General features: G+C 38.4%; 1 protein-coding gene across 1 annotated transcript in view; it reads left to right on the top strand.

Annotated features, from left to right (window-relative positions):
- Nucleotides 1–1,120: 1,120 nt before the first annotated feature.
- LOC306845036 (protein phosphatase 1 regulatory inhibitor subunit 16B-like) overlaps nt 1,121–6,662 on the top strand; it is a 45,442-nt gene continuing 39,900 nt past the window's right edge. The window contains exon 1 of the mRNA XM_079377551.1: nt 1,121–1,210. The gene's annotated coding sequence lies outside the window, so the exon portion shown is untranslated. The remainder of the gene's footprint in view (nt 1,211–6,662) is intronic.

Below are 6,662 nucleotides of genomic sequence, written 5' to 3'. Positions count from 1 at the left end.
TTTGTTCATTTTTTATCAAGTTATTAAATATTAATTGTTTTAATTCAATGGCAACGTGTCAGAAAGGAGGCCCGTCATATTTAATAATTTTTTTTAATTTAAAAGAATAATATAGATGTCACCCAGCCAAATCACCTATAAAGATTTTTAATTAGATAAAGATAACAGGATTTTTTTTTTTGCTTCCTTTTTTTATGATTTTATTCTGGACTGATTTGTAGAAGTTTATAAACCATAATTTGATTTTCTGTTTTTTTAAGGGTGTGTTGATTGGTTTATTTACTTAGATCACAATAATAAAAAAAGAATGAGTAAGCTACTTGATTATGAATCTTTTAATGTTGCTGGCTGAATTTCACATTCATTGTAACAAATTCAGTCAGCAAAGCATTATTTAGCGTTTTTGAAAAACAAATATAGCAATACATCCAAGCTATTTCATCTTAAGTTAATAAACCTGTGCTACGTAGCAAAAGTTGAATATTCTTTATTTTATAAGCACTGCTTTCTGTATCCTAACTATATATTAATCTGCTTGTGTTCTGTAGTTCATTCTGAAACCATGGCAATCAATAAATGAACAACAAAACAGCAGACAGAAAAACAGCTGATAATGTTTCTATTAACAATGAAAACAATCACAAAAATAACGCAAAATATGATGAAATATGAGGAAGTATTGGTATAACTGTCTTTTGTTAGTATTGTTGTCTCCTGCTAATGGACCGAGTCTGGAAATAAAGTTGAATAAATGAAAGAAGTCAGAAAATGAATGGTTACCATATAAATGTATTTCCGTGCACTTGGTTTATGTATTTATTTATTACTACTTTTACTTTTAAAAATATATTTGTTTAAAGTTGCATTGATTTTACTTTTATTTTCCAGCTTCGTTTGGTACTTATAAGGTTGCTCTTCAGTGTTTTCCTAAAGTTTTTTTGTACAATTTAATATAATTTCCTTAAAAAGCATGGTACAAGGTCTTACCATGGTACTTTTGTCTATTTACATTAGAATGTTAGAATGTAACACGAGCGGAATGTATTTCCACAGACAGACATGAAGAAGATGAGAGTGACTTCCTGCAGGATGTCTGGCCCCGCCCAGGAGGCGTGACTTCAGACCGGAGACCGATCTCTCCAGCGTCCGCCGCTTCATCAGCGCTCTTTCCCAAGATTAACGTTTGGAATATAACGGCGTTCCGCGCGCGGTAAGTAAGTAGCACGTACACGTCACCGGCGGTTTCTGCCGCTACAACGCGTTTCCCGGGAATCCGTTCAAACTGTTAGAGAGAACAGCGCGGTTTGTCGCGTCTTCGGCGGCTGTCGGAGTCACACACGGGAGCGGAGGAAGGGAGGTCGTTCCTCTCGCTCCTCAGCAACTTTCTGAACGCTTGTGTCCGTTAAACGAGTCGGTTTGCTCGCGTACTTTCTGCTGCGGCTGCGGCTGTGTTTGCTCGGAGTTGTTCGGGTGATGTTGTCTGTCTGTGTGAGTATCGATCTGTGATTAATCAATAAATCGATCCGCGGGACCGTTATTTGTCCTCGATGCGTTCAGACTCGAATCGCGCCGCAGTTTTGAATCGGAAGGTCGAACTGTACCATAATTGTGTCCCTGGAGCTCAAAACCAGTCATAAGGGTCACTTTTAACTGAATTGAGATGTATGCATCATCTGAAGCTGAATAAATAATCTTTCCATTGATGTATGGTTTGTTATGATAGGACAATATTTGTCTGAGATACAACTATTAGAAAATCTGGAATCTGAGGGTGCAAAAAAATCTAAATATTGAGAAAATCTCCTTTAAAGTTGTTCAAATGAAGTTCTTAGCAATGCATATTACTAATCAAAAATGAAGTTTATGGTAGGAAATTTACAAAATATCTTAATGGAACATGATCTTAATATCCTAATGATTTTTGTCATAAAAGAGAAATGTATAATTTTGATCCATACAATGTATTGTTGTCTATTGCTACAAATATACCTGTGTTACTCATGACTGCTTTTGTGCTGCAGGGACATGTATATAATCATATTTGGCTTTTCTTGCAGATAATAATTGTGTTGTTAATAATAGCTACTAATGTGGTCTTATTTCTGGTGTTTGATATTGTATTTGTATATTATGGTTCGTTATTTAAATGGTTTGACTATCAGAAGTGGATATTTTCATCACATCCTGTGTTTAGTTTCCATATAAAACATCTGTGGAATGTCAACAAAGTTAAAAGTATAGTCTCCGTGGTGATACCGTGGTATTTTGGTATGAGATGAAGTACCTTGTTTTAATGATATTTACATTGTACCTCAAAGAATGTGTTGGTTTTACCAGGGTAAATGACCCAAAACTGTGGGGTTTTTAATGGAGAAAGAGACTCTTGATGTTCAGCTCAGCTAAAATCACTCGTGATTTATTATTTCTCTTTGGCTCCCAAACAAACCAGCATCAAAACAAAGTGTTTATCAGTTGCATGAGCTGCAGTTCCTTTTCCTCGTACAGGTCTTTAACGGGCTGTTTTGTGTTATTTGACTTCTTTATTATTGACATGCCTGTCTGAGAGAGCCTCGCTCAAGAATGTTCCTCATTTTAAATGGAGATGTCTGCTCAGGATTATACAGGGCTGTCCTTTAAACAGCAAGGCTTCGCTGGCATTTGAGCTTCTGCTTTCATCAGGTGCATTAGTGAGAGTTTGCAACCTTTAAAGGCTTTATTAAGTGTTCAGGTACACGTGTGTGTGATTTGGAGACGGTCCACACCCTTCGTCTGCTGGAGGAAGAGTTCTGATCTGCTTGGCAGTTTTCCGTCATGCGTGTCGTGTGTACCTGCGGCGCTGTCCTGCATGCATTCATTCACACTGACAGATGCATTTCATCTACTCCGCTGCAGACGGTCCCTCGTTTTAAAGTCAGCATGAAATATAAATTCACAATGCATTGATCTTATTGTGAACAATTAATCGATGCATATATTGTAATTTTATTTCTGTGAAATGACAGATTCTCTCTGGTGACATCTGCCAATCATTTGTTCACTAAAACCCCGCCCCTTTCTTACAATCAGCTGCAAGCTCACATTAAGCCCCGCCTCTGGTTTGAAAGCCACGCCCACATCTCAACAGCCAATCATTTGTCGCTAATTTTGTTTCATTTCGGCTTTAACTGATAAAACCGGTTTGTCCGGTTTGTCCAATTTTTGCATGCTATTTTCTCAATATGTAAAAAAAAAGGGAGGGGCCTAAAGAGACTAATTAGAAAAAGAAACATTTAGAAAAGCAGAAATATCCTGGTTACTCCAAGACACAAAATGCTACGTAAGTTACGAAGAGTCAAACAGTATTTGCATGTTTTCAAATGCGTAATTCAGATTTTTGTATTCGCTAGATTTTTATCAAACAACACCATGATCCAGATCCAGATCTTTCTCTGCTATTCACTGTCGCTTAGTTAAATACTAAATACAGCGCCACCAGGTTGTGGTTTTATGTAACAGCAGCATTTCTGAGCATGTGACCAAAGGCTAGTTTTCTTTGCAGTGTGATGGAAAGCGATTGCATCTCCTCTTTGTAAAAATCTGTCGCATTGACAGCATGCATATGTTCGTTTCAGTCTGAACAGATGCATTAACAGCCGTTCATGTTTATCGCACTGAATATCTGTCTTGGTGTGATAAGGCCGTTAGTTCATTATTAGCTGTAAACCGTAGTGTGGAGACTGTTATATCCCATGATGATCCTCTGATGTTGTTGATTTGGGAGTGTGTGTGTTTTGATGTGGTGTTATCATGTGAGTTTGTGCTATTGAATAATTCCAGCAGCAGAAATGAGATTGTTACTCATGTGATATTAACAGGCTGGGTAAAACAGACTTTATGAATTAATATGCTCCGCACATGGTGATTGACACCAAAAGGTGTTTTCTGAGCAGTGCAGCGTCTCTGGATTTTCACAAACACATGCGGCTGTGTAATCCATGCGCTGCGTTTGCTGCAGACGTCGAGTTCAACCATGACCCGGTATTACAGCGCGAGTTTAATCTGGGCACAGACCTGTTTACAGCGTGTTTTACAGTTTAATGTGGGCGGATGAGATTAAAACACTGTGTGTGTGTCCGTGCATGAATGCATCTGCTGCAGGTTTACAGATGCCGTGCTGCAGCAAGTTTTTTGCAATGCAACACAAAAAACACATTTGCAATAAACTGTATCTACATCGCTCTGAAGAGCAAGTGGCACACAAATGTGAGCCTGGAGCACAAAATCAGTCTCAAGTCGCTGGGATATATTTGTAGCAATAGCCAACACACTGTATGGGTCAAAATTATCCATTTCTCTTTTATGCCAAAAATCATTAGGATATTAAGATCATGTTCCATGAAGATATTTTGTAAATTTCCTACCGTAAATATATTCAAACTTCATTTTTGATTAGTAATATGCATTGCTAAGAACTTCATTTGAACAACTTTAAAGGAGATTTTCTCAATATTTAGATTTTTTTGCTCCCTCAGATTCCAGATTTTCAAATAGTTGTATCTCAGACAAATATTGTCCTATCATAACAAACCATACATCAATGGAAAGGTAATTTTATTTATTTGGAAAAATTGACACTTAAGACTGGTTTTGTGGTCCAGGGTCACAAATCTCCTTTACTTTACTGAGCCACGACAGACACAATTAGTTTTTCCTTTTCCTGGCAAACATTGCCCACATTAGCACAAGGGCTTTTTAGTTTTATGTGTCAAAAGGATGTCAGAACGCTGTTAGTCGTGACCAAAGTCTGACGTAGGAGGTGGTTGATGTTGTGCAGTCTTATGTGACTTTTACCCATCAGACCGTGTGTATATTACATATGTTTCTGCCCCACGTGAGGGCTATTAATGAGCCTCTCAGCCAATCAGATACAGCCTTACATCCTGTACAGGAAGTGACCTCACGGGCCGGGCCACTAACTGTGTTTGTGAGGAAGCTGCTGGTGCCGAAGTGACTTTGTAGAAGACTTTTCCTTGCATTGTTGTTGGGAGAACATGAGCCAAAACACACAAGTGCTTCAGAGATTGCATGCATTTCCCAGTTTGCTGCAGTTACACAAAATATTGAACGTCAGCGTTGATTCTAATGCAGACTAACCATGCATCTTTAGTCAGAAACATAATGTGAGGTAATATATACAGTTCATCATAATTTTTACTCTCTCTCTCTCATATTGCATCGAGGACAAATGTCATTAGTTATGTAATTCTGATAAGAACACACGAGTCCGATCTGATGAGGTTTAAGGGTCATCAATTTCTTTATGCTGGTATTTCACAAACTGAGCAAGTTCAACAGGCTTACAGCAAGTTTGTGCTGTAAATCCTTCACAAATGTGGTAAACCGGTGTGAAAGTGTCTCGTGTTGGTGGGGTAATGCGACTCTTAAAGTGAGATTACATGCATTTTAATGGTTTCAATTTGACTGAAGCAGTGACATATTTTTAAGGCTTTAGTCCACTGAACTCAATGTTAAATTGAGATCTAGATGATTTTTTTGATTGTCTGCACGTCAGTCAGACAACAGTCGGCCTCAGTGTTGTGGTTCTCGTCTCAAAGACAGAAGTGATGTGAATGAACCCTTCTTATATTTGTTGTTCCATGTGAACGTGTGTATTTGTACAACATAATATGAGCTTTTCTGGGGTAGTTGGGTCAAATTTGGTTTGCTCTGGGTATTTGCTCATTTATGGTTTATTTTCTTGTGTGTCTGTGGAAGTGTTGCCATATCAATCCATTCTGGTTTCTTCAGTCTTCTGAAATGCAAGTCAAAAAGCAATTTCTTCTCCCTAGTTAACGTGCTTGCTCTACATTTTTAACTGTTTCCCTCAGAAACGAAACACAATTTGAGGATTTTTCTGTGGCTGTACAAAGCAAATAGATAAAGTTGGCATGAAATGTAAAAAATGCATGTTATAGATAATATTGTGAACAATTTCATTTTTAAAAAAAGGTTTTAATCCAGTAATGTTTAATCGAGAATATCATAACCGGATCTTCTTCTTCTCTGGTGACACATGCAGGATTTCTCCAATCATTTCATGCTCTTATACTCCATCACTACAAGCTCACGCTCATCTGCATACATTTTTGGAGAGCCACGCCCACATCCGAACATCCAATCAACAACTGATGCACAGAACCAAGCCCCGCCCAACATTTGTTCTTTTTTGATAATCTGTTGCACTCAGATCCACGTCACAATCATCTGTCGCTACTTCAGTTTTATTGCGACTTTGATAAGGCATTAAAGCAGCTTGTGATTCCTGGAACATTTGATCTTGGAAAGTTTTGCTAAACCTGAAAATTACAAGTGTGGGACGTTCCTTTGTGCAGGGTTAAAACACGTTAAACCGTGTGAAGATCCTGATGACGAGACTGTGAGATTCTTAAGCCATAACGGCGACGGTGTGAATCTCAAGTGTGGCTTTGGTTTCTGAAGTTTCATTATCAGTCTGGAGGTTCTCACACATCTGCTCTTCTTCAGACATGCACTGTAACGTCTGTTGTTTATTTGCCCCACGGGTTAAGCTGGATGGGGTTTGGTGTCAGATATATTGAGAGCTTCGTTCTTGCAGCCTTTACTAGTGCCTTCCTGTACCAGGCGGCTCTGCTGGAGGTGTGTGT

The sequence above is a fragment of the Barbus barbus genome (genome assembly GCF_936440315.1).
Source record: "Barbus barbus genome assembly, chromosome: 25".
Classification (NCBI taxonomy): Eukaryota; Metazoa; Chordata; class Actinopteri; order Cypriniformes; family Cyprinidae; genus Barbus; species Barbus barbus.
The sequence above is the reverse complement of the archived record's forward strand: the minus strand, read 5'-3'. Positions and strand labels throughout refer to the sequence as shown.